Source organism: Heterocephalus glaber, unplaced genomic scaffold (genome assembly GCF_053883595.1).
Source record: "Heterocephalus glaber isolate CG9 unplaced genomic scaffold, H.glaber_assembly_v1.0 deba00001479, whole genome shotgun sequence".
Lineage (NCBI taxonomy): Eukaryota > Metazoa > Chordata > Mammalia > Rodentia > Bathyergidae > Heterocephalus > Heterocephalus glaber.
Window position 1 is genome coordinate 4,125,613 of NW_028258316.1, and position 17,836 is coordinate 4,143,448.

Consider the following 17,836-nt stretch of genomic DNA (forward strand, 5'->3'; position numbering starts at 1 on the left):
TTATGGAAAAATAAAGCATCCCCCAAAAAACAAAGTGTATTGCCCCTGGGGGCCCTTAAGGTATGCATGACCCGGGGGCTGAATGTGTGTCAGAAACAGCCGGAATCAGAAAAATGGAGTAAAGGAAAGAGTTGGTTTAAAACCTACTAGAAAGACAGACCTCTAAAAGCATGGTCTTGTCCCTCTTGAAGATCTCTTCTGCTCTTGACAGCTTTTTGTACATTATATCTCTTATCTTTTCCCTCTCAACAGTCACAGTACTGAACTGCATGGGGTCAAACTGTGAGCCACATGAAAGGGAAGTGCAAGTCCCCATCGAGGCTATCAGGGCACTTGATGTGCTTGAGGCTTTTTGTCTTGGTGTCTTGTTCATCGGACTAGTGGAGAGTGTCGCATCAGGAACCAGGGCACACAGAGCGGTTCGGGAGCTGAAGGGGGGCTGCTCCAGTGTCCCAGTCTGAAACAGCTGGTTCAGGAAGATGCCATACATTCCTAAAATGGACCTCGTAGAGCTAGACACATTCGCACAACCAGCCGTTAGTCCGTTTAGTCTTGTTGATTGACACTATCTGATCCTGAGCTGGTTGCTTTTTTTAAATTTGGGAGGTGTTGCCTCACTGGAATGGGGAAAAACACATGTTGGGGAGTGAAACAGAAAGATTCAATCTTGATCAGTGGAGAAATTTTGTTTGTGGAGCTGAAGGTCTTAATTATACCGAAGGTCCAATCCTCTTGGCAGATGATTATCAGCCACCATTCTTTAGGAGCGTGTGCCTTCCTTATGAATGCATGTGACTCTTGATGCAATGCCAGAAGAACATTTTAATACAATCTTTTCTCTTCCTCTCTCTACTCAGAATCTGAAATCGCCAGGCTACATTTAAGAAATGATCTGGGATGCAGATTTCTCGGTTGTATCTTGTGGCTGGCTGTCACTCTTGTCCCTCATCACTACCACGGGAAATACAGTTAGAAAGTTCATACAAACCTGAGGGCTGCTAACCACTCTGTAAAGCTCCCATTTGAATTACCATTCCAATTGTCCGGGAGCTTTGGTTTATTTATTTGTGTGTTGCTTCTCATGATTTTGTTTTGAGCACAGCATACAGCACAAAGATTTTTGAAACTTTGAGGGAGACAAAAAAATCCTCTTTTTTAAAAAAGAAAACTCCTCAGGTCTCAGTATAAATGGGGTAAAAGTGGGCTGGTAATGGCTAACCAGGACCTGAGGTCATGGCTCTGACCTGAAGGGGTATCCTGTCCCCTGAGGCAGAACCTCCGGGATACTTCTGCAAAGCCACAGTGCCTTGGAGAACCCACTTTGAAAACCACTCCCCAAGGGCTGGAGATTTAGCTCAATGGTTCCTGTTCCTGCTTCGAAAGTGAAAGGTCCCGGGTTCGATCCCCAGTACCAAAAAAAAAAAAAAAACCCAAAAAACACCACTCCCCAGAGGCAGAGCTCTGTCTCCATGTTGGGAGATCTGGCTTTACCCTAGCTTGGCCTTAGCTGTTAGACCTTGGTTGGGGGGAGTCATTTAACACAACTGGACCCCGCTTTTCCATTGTTCCTAGACTCCTCCCACCCCATGACAGTAAAACTTGGATTTCCAAATTGTACGAGTCTCAGATCCTAGAAGTCTGTGGTTTAGGGTTATCTGAGGGTGATTGTGTATGTTGATAATCGTTTCATAATAACTCTTGTTTGAAAAAAGAAAATGGGCTTGGGAAGTAAGCTGTTTTAGCCTGGGTAGCTAAAGGACACCTCCTTATGGAGACTCCTGAGTAAAGGCTACAGATCTGTGGAAAAGCATTTCTAGGGTAGGGATGAGCATGTGCAAAGGCCCTGTGGTGAGAAATGAGTGTGGTGTGTTCCGGAGAGAACAAGTGCATCAAGGCTGGAAGGGCTGAGCAAGGGGGAGAATAATGAGGGATGAGGTAAAGAGGTGGACTGGGGGCTCATGATGCAGAGTGCCGGGTTTGGATTTTACTCTAAATGCAAGAGAAGCCATAGGAGAGTTTTAAGCAAGGAGATGACAGAATCTCATTCATAATTTTAAAAGATCCTCATGGCTTCTGTAAGGAGAATGTACCATTGGAAGGCAAGAGTAGGAGGTAAAGCAACCAGAGAGAGAGCTGGCAGCATTGCAGATGAGACAGGGCTGTGGCACGGACCAGGGAGGTGTCAGAGGAGAGGCGAGGGGCGGTCAGATTAGAAATACATTTCGGTAGTGGAGAGATCAGGACTTGATGACGGATTGGCTCATGCGCCACACATATACTGAAACACCGCAGAAGCAGACAGCAAATCCTAACTCAAGCCTGAAAGGTCAGAAGGGTGAGGTTCAGAATGTAGAAGCTGATCCGCAATGGGCTGCTTCTCACGAGGCAGCTGCAGGGAGCTGGCTCTGGGTTCCGACACAGGGATGCAGACAGGCTGGCGAGGGTGGATGGAAATGGAAGTTAGCGGGATCTATACAGATAGTTCGGACAGTCAGAAGTAGAATTGTGAACAATTTTCATTTTCATGCACTGCTGTGTTTTCTAAAGTGTCTTTAATCGGGGAATATAACTCCTAGCAGAAAAAAAATCCCTTTAAGACCAAAAACTGAATCCATCAGAGGGAGACGGGTAATGGACTTGGAGCTGCTGTGCTTGTTTCTCTCGCCACTTTCCTCTCTGTTTAATTCCAGTTCTCAGCTCTCGGCTGCAGCATGTGGTCATCTACCTGCTGGTCAGCAGACCTGTGCCGGGCTTGGGCTGCCCACCTGAGTCCCCTCAAAACTCTCACCCAGGTCTGGGCTTCACTCCCCAGACAGACTCCAGCTTCAGCACCTGTGGTGCCCTGGCACAGCACTAGGCACATTCCTCTCTGGCGGTCACTGCGCTTTGGCTGGCTGAGTGATTTATGAAGCAAACACTAACCACTGCCAGGATGCTAAGTTTTCTCTATTTCCCCAAAATGTTTTGCGGTTTTCCTCCCAACAACTGTGCTCACTGAAGTCCTGGTGAAAACAGCAAATGAAAAGGAACCTCATGGGCCACACAGTTCGAAATGATGTAGGGAAACATTTGGTTTCTCGTGGCTGTCAACACAATTATACCCACAGAGAAAGGAAATGAAAAGCAAGGCTGAGACAGCTCAATTTGGCTTGGAGAGAGGGAGCAAGGGCCGGGAAGCTTCGCGCCTCAGCGGAAGGATGCCAAGAGTTCACTGCTGGGCAGGGCCAGAGCGGCCAGGAGGTGCAATAGTGGAACAGGTTGCAGGGTTGACATTGCTCGGGTCCTTAGCCAAAGACCTGCCAGGTGGACAAAGACTTCTCTGTGAAGAACACAGAGCTTCCCCGAAGACAGGGCAGAGGCACTGTGAGCACTCTGAGGCTGGGGACTCAGGGAGGGTGACCCTCATCCCAGCACAAGTGACGATAGCTCCCTTGGCGTCTGTGCAGTTCTCTCCATCTTTTGGGTTTCCATGAGATCAGGAGCTGCAACAGTGTGTGGTTTTAGGGAAGCTTTCTGGAGGCTCCTTGGACGATTGATTCCCAGGTGTGAAGAAGGGATGCCCCCCTGGGGGAGGAACCAGAGCTCTGCTCATCTCTTTTTTCTCCCCACCTCCCACATATTTTAATTTTGCTGCCCCAGGGAGAAGTGGGCCCCACAGCCAGCTCCAGCTACTATTATTGGTGGAAGTAAATTAGTCATTCATTCAGCCACCTTGTACTGAGCTCCAATCATGCACCAGGCAGTGCTGCAGCCCTCAGGTGGCCTGGGATGAGACAAAGCATGGCTACGTGTTTAGGCATGGTGGCAAAAGCCAGGCCAACATGACAACTAAGGTTTCGTCTAAGTTTTTGCCTTTCTTCTGATATTTCTTTTTTAAAGGTGGAGGAGGGCTTGGGCTATGGTTCAGAGGTAGAGTGCTTGCCTGGCATGTGTGAAGCCCTGGGTTCCACCTCCAGCACTGCCACAAAATAAAATAAAAGGCAGAGAAAAAATATTAAGGCCCACCACTGAGGGCCTCAGATATCTCAGAAGCCATCCATTCATAAAATTCTAAGAAGACTGTCCAGAGGTGGGCCTTCGCTTCTGTTTTATAGATGGAAAAGCTAAAATAAAATCAAAGTAAACAATTTACTCCAGGTCATGTGGCGAGGAAACAAGAGCAGCTAGATTGGAACTCAGGAGTCTCCGACTCCAAAGCTTGGATACTACAGCCTTGTAACCCAAATGGGCTGGCTGCATGGATGTCACTTGGGCCCTTCTTCAAAAGCCACCCGCTAAATCATGGCTTGCAACTTAATAAGTTTGGAGGTGATTCATTTACACATTGAAATTTGCAAAGCACTGAGCCAAGAAGTGCGTGTGTGTGTGCGCGCACTCGGACACACACACAAACAAAATCTCCCCCTCAGACATAGGACACATGTTGGAAGCCAAAAAGATTCATTATGTTTCCCCACTCCGTCTTCCAGAGATTTCCTGGTCAAATCACCTCCTCAAATCCTGGTGTACGGGATAATCCCCCACCTGGGTGAGGACACATGGAGGACAGGTGGGAAAAATGGCCAAATGGCCTTCATGTTCTGTTGCTGAGCCCCACGGTACTCTTGTGTGCTATTCAGGATGGATTAGTAACTGAGAGAAGGTGGCAGACAGAAAGAGGAATTCTATTTATTTTCATCAGTGTATGTTTGCAATATATAATATACATAATAATTACACTCATGGTGGGGAATTAATGGATATACACCTTAGATTTTGATCATTTTTACCTTTTCCTGCCTGTCCCTCCTTCTTTAGATCTCCTTCCCTCTCCTCAAGTCGACCTCCCTATTTCCTACCATCTCTCTTTTATTTTGTGCTTTAAATTATTTCTAGGTTGGGTCACATATTGGAGAAATCATGTTATATTTAACCTTCCACATCTGATTTATGTCACCTACTTTATGGTCTCAGGATCCACCCATTTGGAAGAGGAATTTTTCTCCCCAGAGCTGGGTGGCTGAGCCTGGGTGTCCCCGTTCCTCCCTTCTCACTTCTCAGAGGAGCAGTGGTGGACCTGCCAGCCTTTATGGGGCCCAAGAACCACTTAGCTCAACATGGGCCCTCGAAGACCCCAGCGATGAACGCAGAGTCGCTGACGTGAGGCCACCCGGCTCAAGCTAATCCAGGGAAGCACTTTACAGGAAGTCAGGACCACCTGCAATTTGTACAGCAGCATCTCCACACCAGTCAGGAATGTGTCCCCAGACCACCCTGGTGGGAGTGGCCCCATCTCAGATTGTTTGACTTGGTGCCGTGCTTTGACAGGGCCATCTCGAGCATCCTGCTGCTCCAGTGTGGCAAATAGTGAGCCTTTTTGGAGGTGGTTAGGCCAGGAGGGCTCCTCTGTCACGAACAGGATTAAAGCCCTCATAAAAGGGCTTCAGGCAGCCCCTGACTTGCCTGCCTTGGCCTCTGCCCCGGAGGACACAGCCTCACTCCCCTCCGGAGGACGTGGCAATATGGCACCGTCTTGGAAGCAGAGCAGCCCTCAGCAGACTTCCCCACCTCAGGAACTGTGAGGAAATCAATTTCTGCTCTTTGTGAATTAGCCAGTCTCAGTGCTCTGTTGCAGGACACACACTCTGTGAATGGACAGGGGAGGGGGTGGATTGCAGCTCCTGCTTGCCCCCTTGGCCTGCAGCCCTTGTGGAGTGGACGCCCTGAACAACCACACATGGCAGCCTGGCAGGAAGTAGTCATTTTAGATCAGTTATGAAGCTGGATTGTCAGCTCCACAAGGACAGAGGTGACATCTGTCTTGATCACTGCTGTATCTAAGCATCTAGCTCAGTGCTTGATTCAGAGCTGATGCTTAATTAAATACACGTTGGACGGACAGATGGGTAAATAAATGAGGGGAGGTGGGGTTAATGACTCACCAGGCTTATATGTGCAGAGCTGATGGGGTTGGAGGACACAGGGCCGGGGGCACTCACCTTTGTCAGATGCAGCTGCCTGTGCCGTTCGAGGACTAGGAGTGCGTGAGAGACCCTGTTGCCAGTAGACCTTGGTATTCTACCTCCCAGAAAGATGCAGGGCCTTTTGCTAGAGCTGGCGTATGAGGGCGTTTCTAAGAAGTGCATCATTTAAGGCTTGACAGACAGCTCTTGGAATTAAGGCATGGAAACCACTCCGATTCTCAGCATGGTATGGCCCCAATGTCCCATGATCATGTTTTGGAAAGTTGAACAGAAATGCAAGCAATCAAGAAATAACCAGAAGAATCAGATCACTCAAACTTCTATCTTCCAAGACTCTTCTTTCTCATGTAAGGAAAGCAATGAAAATCAATTGACACCTTGGGCCTATACCAGAAGTCACAGGACAGTTTGGGTTGCCAGGCTGGAGGGGCAGTGAAGAAGAGCACAGGTGTGTGTTCCAGCCAGACACACTGCAGACAGGGGCTGGGGGTCCCCAAACCCTCAGGGCCTTGGGACATTCAACTAATGTTTCTCAAGGTGTGTTCCCCGGAACACTAACCCTAGGTAATGCTTCTAGAAAACAGCTGCAACTGTCGAAAGGTGTAACTTTGGTAATATTTACAATGAAAACTTTAAGGTTTTGTATATCCTGCTCATTTTCTTTGTTTAACAAGCATTTTCCAAACTCATTTGACCCTAGACACTTTTTTAAAAAATTTTTATTGTATTAGTACATTTTAGGTGTACAATATAATGACACTCATCATTAGAAATTCGCACCTTTACATAATCTCTCTTGGTTCTTATTTTTCCCCCTTCCCCTGCCCTCCCTTCAACCCCTCCATCCCTCCCTATTTACAAAGATTTTGTTTCCATTTTTTCATTTTCTCATATTAATTCCATTCCCTTCTTTCCTTTCCCCTACCCCTCCCACTTCCCCTTCCCCTTTGCCCCTTTTCTTCCTATTTCACATTATCTATTATACATTTTAGCCCTTATTTATACTTTCAGTTTCTCACACTAGAGAAACTATTCGGTATTTACACATGTGTGTCCTGTTTATTTCACTTAAGAGTATCACCTCAATGTGCATCCATTTAGCAATAAATGTCTCTCATTTCTCGTTTTTGATGGCTGAGTAGTGCTCCATTTTATTTACAAACCCACATTTTCTTTATCCAGTCTCCAGCTGATGGGCATTTGGGCTGTTTCCAAGTTTTAGCTATTACAAACTGTGCTGCTATGAACATGGGTCCACACATATCACTGTGGTATGATTCTTTTAATTCTTCAGGGAAGATGCCCAGCAGGGGAATAGCTGGGTCAAATGGGACTTCCAGTCCCAGTTCTTTGCGGTATCTCCATCTGATTTCCACAGTGGTTGCAGACCCTAGACACTTATTCTGACACACGCACCCCTTTTAACATGTGACCGGCAAGGCTTGTTAGTTCCCTAGGAAGTGGGCTTTGATTCTTCAGAGAATCTGGAGAATAAGCTTAATCCTTCTTGGTGTCAAGAGGGAGAAGTCTGCCATTTGAGGGCCCCCACACTGAGTTTCCATCTCCTTTGAGAATGTCCCTCCTTTGTTGTCTACACTTCTAGTGTGGTTTTGTTTTTTGTTTGTTGGTTTGTGGTCCTGGGGATGAGACTCACGTGTGCTAGGCAAGAGCTCCGTCACAGAGCCAGATCCTCAGCCTTTCTTATTTTTGTTATTTTGAGAGAGAGGTTGTCCAGGTGGAGTGCCCACTTGTGATCTTCCTGCCTTGGTCTCTTGAGTAGCTGGGATTACAGGCCTGCACCACTGCACTCAGTACTGATTGATTGATTGATTGATTGATTGACTGATCGTACTGAGGATGGAACTCGGGGCCTCAGGCATGCTAGGCAAGTGCTCCACCACTGAGCTCCACCCCAGCCCCTTTAGGGTTTGACAACACCTGTAAATGTGCTTGACCTTTGGGAGCCCAGCATAATGTGGTGATGACCACCACCTTTTAGCGTCACTGATCATTCTCCTGGCCTGGTGCAGAAGTGACTGCATTATCCCAGCCATCACCACTTTTCTCCAGGGAAGAGGAGTGCACAGCCTGAGTGCTGCTGGTGGTCTCTCTCAAATCCTCCTGGGCCTGGGAACCTGGAAGCCCCATCTGGGATCACCCTACATGACTGGAGAGGGTGGTGTACCAGGGACTAACCCCTTAGGAGTCGTGTACCTTAGTGTTGATGAGGAGTGACATTTCTTTGTGTTCCCCAAGTCCCCCTGCCAGGGGCTGTTTCCCCTCTTGAGATCTTTCCCCAGTTGGAGGCTGGACCAGCAGGTTAAGGACATCAGAGGAGGACAGAATGTCTCTAGCTTCCAAGACAAGGTGACCCATTTTCACGTTCCGGGTGTGTGTCACAGGTGTCACAGCGTGGAGTACACTCGGGTCCATACACAAAGAAGTCCTCCCCCACCCAGTTCCCCCACCAGGGTCTGTTCAAGGAAGCTTTGTCCTCTGCACTGACCCCTCCGCCAGGGCCACCAGGCCTGCTGGGCGGACTCTGACAGTGACAGGTGCCTGCACCACTTGCTCTCACGGCGGAGGCAGCCACTGTGATGGCTGGGGAGGGAGGGCGTCATGCCATGTGGCCTCTAGGACCTCCACAGCTCTTATGTTCTTGCTGAGCCCAGTTCCCTCCTGAGACTTAATGAGGTGGAAGTCAGAGGAAACCTGCAGGTGCCCAAGGGGTGCCTTGCCCTGACCCACCACCTGCTTCCTCTTCCAGGGAGCATTAACAGCCTTCCCATCCCTCCCTATAAAATCTCAAAATTTTTAAATTAAAGGAATACACGTAGAGTCAAATGGACCTATAAGACTTAATTTCAAGCCCTGCTCACTGACCCTTGTCCCTTACTTCAGAGGCAGGCAGCCACCTGAAACTCTGAGGTTTATTTGATTTTTCAGTTCAGGGCCTCGTCCAGTTGATGTCCTGCTACAGAAAATGAAGATTTCATTCCTGCACATGCATATGTCTGCGCGTGCACACACAGAGTCTTACACTTCTTCCCTATATCATGGATTCTAGTTAACTCAATATTCAGTCTCCTGTCCCCTTACTTAGGAAATACCGTTTGCCCCTGACCGCCCAACGCACTATCATTGCACTTTTGGTACCATTGTGTTTTTCAGCTAGTTAGTTTTGGTTTATTTTTTTTTTTGGTACCAGGGATTGAACTCGGGTCCTTGTGCTTTCGCAGCGGGTGGCAAAACCACTGAGCTAAATCCCTGGCCCTCACCGAGTTAGTAATTTAGGGGGTTCTTTATTTTCTATGTAACTACAATTTATCTTCAAATTCTGCCACAATGCTAAAGTTCTTGGTAATGAAAATTCTGTGCTTAGCTCTGAACTCCCCCTCCTGGCATGGAACAGGCTTGGTGGCTGAGGCACACCTGGTGCCCACCTGTGCTCTGGGTCCTCTGAGGTAGCATCCAGCTCGCTCTTGTGTGGCATATGATTTCCTGGCTCCTCAGTTTTCTGCTTCTTTGGTTTACTCTCTCATTTTGATGGAGCACATCCTTAGGAGCTTCTTGAGAAAGAGTGCGTGGGAGGAAGACTTGGTGAGACCTAGCATGTCTGAAATGCGTTTAGCCCATATTTATGCTTTAACAATTTTTTATGTCTGTATAACATAATAAATATGTTCATGTCGCATCTGGAGTTTTTAACTCCCTCTCCTGTCTCCTTCTGTCCTTACAGGTCCCACACTTACACTTGATTCATAAAATTATCAATAGATTCTAGGTTGGAAATATCTTTCCTGCGAATTAGAAATATTCCATACCATGTTTTCCAATAACCAGTGAAGATGTTAGAAAGTAGAGTGCCTGATCCCTGATCCTTTGTGTATGGCATTCTCTCTCTGGAAGCTTTGGATACGATTCCGTACTGGCCATCCGGAAGGTTCTTTAAGCCCAGAAATGTGTGCCCTACAGTTTTGGAAAACTGTCACATATCATTTCTTTGATAATCCCTCCATTCTAGTTTCTCTGCTCTTCTTGTCCAGAAGTCCTATTTGGGAGGGTATTGAGCGGCCCTGACTGTGGTAGTGAGAATCATGGCCCTTTTCCTAATCCCTCAAACCTCAGACTCGTTACTAGACTTGGTGAGAGGGATTTTTCAAGGGAGATTATGTTAAGGATCTCAGATGGAAGATTGCCATGGACTATTCAGGTGGGCCCAATGGAACCACAAGGACCCTTCTGAGAAGAAGTCACAGAGGTCAACGTCAGAGAAGGAGGTGCAACAATGGAAGCAGAAATTGGAGCTATGTTAGCTATGTTCCTTGAAGATGGAAGAAGGGGACAGGAGCCAAGGAGTGCAGGCAGCCCGAGAAGCTGGAAAAGGCAGGGAAAGAGATTCTCGCCTCGCGCTTCCAAGGGGAATACAGCCCTGCCAACGTCTTGCTTTGAGCCCGGTGAGACTTGTGTCAGACTTGTGATCTCCAGAACTGTAAGACGAGGAATACTTGTTAAAGTTACAATGTTTGCAGCAGTCTGCGGCGGCAGCCATAGCAAAGGCATGCGGGGATTAGCAAGCACCCACTAAGTGCTGCACTGGCCAGCAGCCTCAGGCCAGCAGCCCCGCTCTGCAACTCTTCCCTGGCTGCATTCCCCACCTTGCTGGTTAAGTCACTCTGGCTGTGATCATCTGTCTGTATCTCTATCTGAGGACCACAGGCTCTGGGAGGCCTGGAATTTCGGATCTGTTCATATTCACACCATGTTGTCCTGTAGATGTTAATAAATATGTGCTGGGTGAGTGAGTGGATGGATTGAGTGACCCAGGCTTCACCCCTGGAAGTGGGAACCATTATTCACCTCCGAGGTGAGGAACCGAGATGCAGTGAGGCCCCATCGCTTTCAAGAATGCATGGATCACCAGGGGCAGAGCCAGGATCTGGAGTCAGCACTGTCTAGCTGGGTCCTCAACCCCATGCACTTGGCCACTGCTATGGCCTGAATGTGTCTTCCCGAGTTCGAGGATTGGAAGCTTAAGCCCCAGCACAGTGCTGGGAGGCGGGGCCTAAGGGAAAGTTGGGTCACCCTCAGTACGGATCAATGTCATTGTCAAAGGAGTCCATTTGCTACCAAAGTGAGGTTGGTCCCCTCTTACCTGTCTCTCTCACCTTTCTGCCCTCCACCATGGGGTGATGCAGCTAGAAGGCCCTCATCAGAGGCCGGCCCCTTGATCTTAACTTCCCAGCCTCCAGGACCCCAAGGCATAAATCTCTGTCTTTATGCATTACCCATTCTTGCACATTCTCCTCTAGCAACCCAAAATGGAGTAAGACAGCTACTGAGCTAAAGCTATCCCTCCGGACTCTGTTTCTGGCCTCTGTCCCCCTGGCTGTCCTTACCCCTTGCTGACCCACCACTCTGGGAGCAGAAATGTCTTAATTAGGCCACCCTGCAGCTGTTCAGGGAGCTGCCGGGTCCCCGTGGAGGTGGCGGTTTCCGTGACAAATTCCACACGCAGCTAGGCTGGGGCTGGAAGCTACAGGGTTTGCCAAGTCGCTCTGGGATCCTCGGGAATGGGCTGTCTTCCAGAATCGCAGTGTCACCGCCGTTATTATTGTTTTATCTAATCTGCTCTGGAGAACAACCCTTTTGAAATTGGACAAAAATACAGCCTAATATATTTAAACATATATATTTTTATTTTTATATAACTTAAAAATAAACGCATTGATGTACATTTCCCATGCGCCTGCCTGCTGAATTCCTAATGTAATACAACATGACTCAGAGCTAAATTTAAAGAGAGAAGCACATATGCTTAAAGCAGGCACCAACTTTCAATCTGGGGAGAAACAGAGTCAGAAGTATTTTTTTTAGCAGGCAAGTGGACTGAGTGCAAAGTGAATTATCTCTGAGCCATCTGGGAAGTCTGGTGTTTTTCAGTGCCTTCACAACTCTAATTTTAAGCCGTTATTTGGCCTTTAAATAACAATATCTTTTCTTTCCATTGGAATTTGCACCAGATTCCGCATTTATTGCGCTATCGCCTCCAAAAAGAGACCTATCTTTGAGAGCAAAAAGAGCAAAAGTTATTGAACGTATTACTCTGCAGATTGGCTCTGGGAAAAAAACAGCAGTCTGATATTTTGCAAATGAAGTTTGACATATTCTGGGACAGCATATTGCACTCACCAAAAACAAGCTGGTTGTACCCGGAGGGGAAAGCTTAATTAAAGCCCCCTTAACAGCATATAATTGGAGGAAAAACTCCGGGTGGACTGTAAATGACCTTCAAGTTGTTCCGTGAGGGTCTCAGTCACAAATGGTCTGGATTTTTACCTAGATTATTAAATCTTAACCCTGAGAGGGTCCTGGTCCAACCTTCCAAACAGTGCAGGGATCTCATGCATGGAATCCTAAATAAGTGTCCTTTTTCAATTTGAATACCCTCAGTATTGGGGAACTCACTGCCTTTCAGATTACAGGAAGTCCTTTGCAATGTTAAACTGAAATCTCCCTTCCAACAGCTTCCCTGGAACTGCTTCATGGCATTGCTCTTAGATAACCTGGGCTTCTTTCTTCCTTGTTGGCATGAAGGTCAATTGAAGGTCATTATAATGACATTTTTCTTGTTCTTATGTTCTGTGCTCCAAGCCGAGCACGCTGAGCTCCTGTAAGGTAAGAACATGAGGACCTGGCAGGTGCACTGCAGAAACAATGATAATACAGGTTTTAAAGACACGTCCCAAGATGCTATGTCCCAAATCTCCCGAAAGCCAACTTGAGCCAATCCCTGGGCGGTTTCCTTTGGGTCCTTAGCCTTCTATGTCGGGCATGTTCTCTCAGAAGCGAGGACTGAACTGAACCCTGATCCTGATCAACAGAGAGGGGCTCAAAGGGAAGGGTTTGGGGACCACCCCAGCCAGTCCAAGGAGCCCTCTGACTCCATGATCTGACCCATTTCTGCTTTCCTGCTGTGGGAATGAGCCAGTTGGCAAACTCCTGAGAATCAGCGTGCCATGACTCCAGTCATGACTATGGAATGCATAGCAGCCTCGGTGATGTGTGGCCCCGGGGCTGTTTTGCCCCTCTGCACATGGCGATGGGGCAGCTCCCTTGTGGCCTTGCCACCCTTGCTGGCCCTTCCTCAGCCCCGTCTGCCTTCTCCTGGCTGCCCTGGGTTCCAGCCCCCACTCCACTACTTCTGCCAGGAACGCCTTTCCACAGATGTCCCCACAGCTTGGTGGATCCCTGACCCGACACAGGTGACTTTCCAAAGCTCTCCCTACGGGTACAAACTATCAAAATAGTCACCTCGGCCCGGCGGGGTGGCGCATCTGGAACCCCAGCACTCTAGGAGGCTGAGACAGGAGGCTGCAAGCTTGAGCACAGCCTGAGCAATTTAACTATTTAAAGAGACCCTGTTTCAAAATAAAAAATAAAAGCCATCTCCCTGTCACTCTATCTGTTCGTCTTGCTTGACACATCCCACTATGTGACAAATTATAGATATATCTACTCATTCACTCATATCTTCTGCTTTCTCTCACTAGAATGTGGGTTCCAGAAGGCGCTGACTTTATCTAGTTACGTAGCCTGCTCTGTCCCCTGAGCCTGGATGGTGCCCGGCATAGAATATTCAATTAATCAATATTTATTGGATAAGTGTTCGAGGATCAATCTGTGGCTCCTCAGGATAGGCTGCAGGCAGACTTGAGAATTACTGGATTGGCATTAGTGCTATTTCTTTCATGAACCTCTCTGACCCTCTTATATAAAGTGGCCATCCTGCCCATGTGGTCACCGTTCAGATGGGCTTGATCTTGTAGCAGCTGGCATTTGAGCTGCCTCACATTCACTTCTCCTGCTAGGAACAGTTCCCAGAGAGCAATTACTCAGCCGGACACCAGCAGGTCTCAAAAACTCAAGGTATAAAGAGGAGTGATGTCCTCTTTTTCCCTCTCTTCTCTGTAATGCAAAGGTTGCGAGCTATTTAGCTTGAACTACCATTGTTTCAGGATGAAAACCTATCATATCGAGTATAATTTGGAGTGCTGGTTAGCAGTTGGGTGAGGTACAGTATGATTCATATCTCAGAGAACTTTTACCATCTCCTCCATATGCACACTATAACATCAGATGTCATTTAGAACTCATGCAAAAGAAGTCCTTTTGCAACTCAACAATACAAGGACAAATACTCTAATTGTAAAGGCCTCGAGTAGATTTTTCTCCACAGAAGACATACAAAAGGCCAAGAAGCTGAGATAAGATACTTAGTATCATTAGCCATTGGGGGAAGACAAAGCAGAAAAGGGAGATTCCAGTTCACACCCACCAGGGTGGCATCATCAGAAAAGTAAACAATAAAAAATGTCAGCAAGGTTGTAGAAAATAACCCTTGTACACTGCTGGCGGGAATGTAAATGGTGCAGTGGCTCTGGAAAGCAGTTTGGAGGTTTCTCAAAAATTTAAAGAGTTATCACATGAACTGGCAGTTCCACTTCTACATAAATACCCAAGAAAACTCCGTGTCTATGTCTGCACAATCACTTGTACACAAATGTTCACAGTGGCATGATTCACAATCACCCTGCACCTGGAAGCAACCCAAGTGTCCACCCGTGTTGAATGGAAAGCAAAACGTGCTCTATCCACTCCTTTCAGTCACAGAAAGGAAAGAAGCACTGTTACATCTTACAGTGCAGATGATGCGTGAAACCATTATGCTAAGTAAAAGAAGCCAGACACAAAAGACCACATATTGTATGATTCCATTTATATGGAACTTGCAGAATAGACAAGCCCATGGAGACAGAAAGCAGTGGTTTCCAGGGACTGAGGGAGAGAAAGCCTTCTCAAATTAGCTAGTGGGATGGCTGCACAGTCTCACAGTTATTCCTCGGTGTCGTGGGTTCCAGCACTTCCTGCAATACCAAGGTCTCCAGCGGTCGAGTCCTGTCTATAAAGTGGTACAGTATTTGCACACAACCTATGCGTGTATACTTTAAATCATCTCTAGGTCACTTATAATAGTGACTACAATGCTAATGCAATGTAAATGTTATGTAAGTAGTTGATAGACTGTATTGTTCAGGGAACAGGGACAAGGGAAAGTCTGAAAGTGTCTAGATTTTTGTTTTTCTTTTCGATCTGTGGTGGGTTAGGTGCACAGAGGTAGAAAATGTGGATACAGACTGTGGACTGTATGTAAAGCACTGAATTGCACACTTTTGGAAGGTCAGTTTTATGCTTATGAATGATATCTTTACATGGTTGTTATTTTAAAAAAAGCTAAAGCCTGGGGCTTTAGCTCAGTGGCACTACGCCTGCCTCGCAAGCACAAGGTCCTGAGTTCGATCCCTGGTATCAAAAAAAAAAAACCCCCAAACAACCCAAAATTCTCATCTATGAGTAATTAAACATGTAGTAAAAGTGATTACTATAGTTAGCTCTTTTATATTCCATTCTATCACACACACACACACACACACACACACTCAAATCAAGCTTTTGAATAGAGTCCATTACTTTTTAAAATTTTTTCCAGCACTGGGCTTTGAACTAATAGCACTGAGCTACATCAACACCTACCCCCATTTTTATAATTTTAATTGTGTGAGTCTCTCGATTGCCCAGGCGGGGCTTGAACGTGGGGGTGTTGGGTATTATGTTCCATCCTAAAGTTGACTGTCCTCACCCCCAACTTTTTTCAATGCTAGGGCTGGACCCCAGGGTCTTATACAGACTAAGCATGTTCTCTGCCACTGAGCTACAGACCCAGCCTCTGGCCCTTTCAGGTGTGTGGTTCTGTGGTCTTAAGTGCATTCCCAGTGCCGTGCAGCCGTCGCCACCACACATCCCCAGAAACTCTTCCCCACTGCAAAACCCAGACTCTGTCCCCATTCAGTCACAACCCTTCCTGCCTCCCCCGTCCCTGGCAATCACCATTTTATTTTCTACTCTGTAAATTGGAGTATTGAGTGCCTCATGAGCTTCTGTGAATCCAGAATTGGCCGGTGTTTCGTTAGCTCTGTTTAAATCCCAAACCTTTTCTTCCTTACACAACTTTCTATGCATGTTTGCTTGCTGAAAACCAGCCCCTGGGAGCCACCATTCTATTTCCTGCCCTATGAATTTCACTGCTCTACATACCACAGATAAGTGGAATCGCCATATTTGCCCTTTTGTGACTGTCTTAATTTATTTAGCATATGTGACCATGAATCATGGTATGTCAACTTGATTGGACCAAGGAATGCCTAGCAAATTAGTACAGCACACTTCTGGGTGTGATTGGGTGGGGCATGGAGGCTCGACCTTGGGTACTACTGTGTTCCCCCCAAATAAGAAAATTAGAGATCAAAAATGCCAGCCATAATCACCCCATCTCTGCCTTACCTACCATTACAGAGTAGCCACAGAGAAAGAGAACAGTGAAAGTATGATCTTTTGCATGACACTGACCATCACCATGGTAACAACCAGCTGCAGTTTATTTTCTGGTTAGGTCTTATTGTTGGGGAAACACAGTACATGTGGTCGCTGGCCCTTCCTCTCTGATCCTTGCTCTCCTTCCTTGACACCATCAACTTAGACTCTTTGCTCTGCCATGCTTTTCTACCATGGTAGTTCTGCCTTGGAGCTAGCTGACCATGGACTGAACCCCCTTGAAACTATGAGCCAGAGTAAACCTCTCTTTCTCTCTCTCTCTTTTTTTTCTTTTTTTTGAGGCAGGGTCTCTCTTTGTAGTTCAGGCTGACCCTGAACTCACTATGTAGCCCAAGATGGCCTTGAACTCTCAGCAATCCTTCTGCCTCAGTCCCCCAAGTACTGGGATTACAGGCATGTGCCACCACACCCTGCTTAAACCTCTCCTCTTTTAAATTGTGGGTATTGGGTATTGTGTCCCAATGACAGGAAAACTGAATAATATGGCACAATGTACCCAGGGTTCAAATTTGATATAGTAAGTCAGGATTTCCCTCCTGCTTAAGGCTGAATAACATTCCATTGTCACTTTTTCGTCCATTCATCCATTTTAAATTCCCCCTAACAATGTACATGAGTTCCAATTTCTCTACATCCCCACCATCCTTGTTTTTTAATAGTAGCCATCCTAATGGGTCTGAGGCTCTTTACTTGCTTACATATGATTACTAGAAAGTATATAGCTTACATTCATGGCTTGGATTGCATTTCTTTTGGACAGTGATGCTCATGGAGCCTGGAAAAGAAAGCCAAAACTCAATTTCCCAGCTTCCTTTGCAGATAGAGGTGATCACATGACCTTGTTTTGGCTGAGGAGATGTTTGCTGATGCTGCGTCTTCTCTCCCTCCTTCTTCCTGTGTCTAATGCACAGTTGGGACCCATCCTGCAACCAGAAAGGACAGAAATGAGGCCGAGGTTGAGGGTACAGGATGGGGTGAGGGTCCCTGATGGGCCATTGCCTCATCCCTCTGTGATGCATCCCCAACCACTTACCATGCAAGACCAGCAAGCCCTCCTTTGCTTAGACCACTTTAGCTTTTTATGTGAGGTGCAACCAAACTTCTCTAATGGGATCATGGAGTAACTGGCAGAGCTGGGATTGAACAGCGAAGTCTGTCTGTCTGTCTGTCAACTGTTCTCTAAATCCTGTGTTCTCTCCACCTCGACCTCTAGCTGCCTCCCAAGAACTTATAGGTGGTACCAGTGAGGTGGAAACCAGGCTCCGGGCTGTCAACAGCACCCATTATCCCACCTAGGGGAAGTATTTTGTCTGTTCAAAAGGCGAACAGACATCAAGTGTGAGAAATGCCTTTACTTTACACATAAAGATCTACAAGTTAAGATGTCCATAGCTGTAGAGTTTGGGGGGAACACCTGAGTG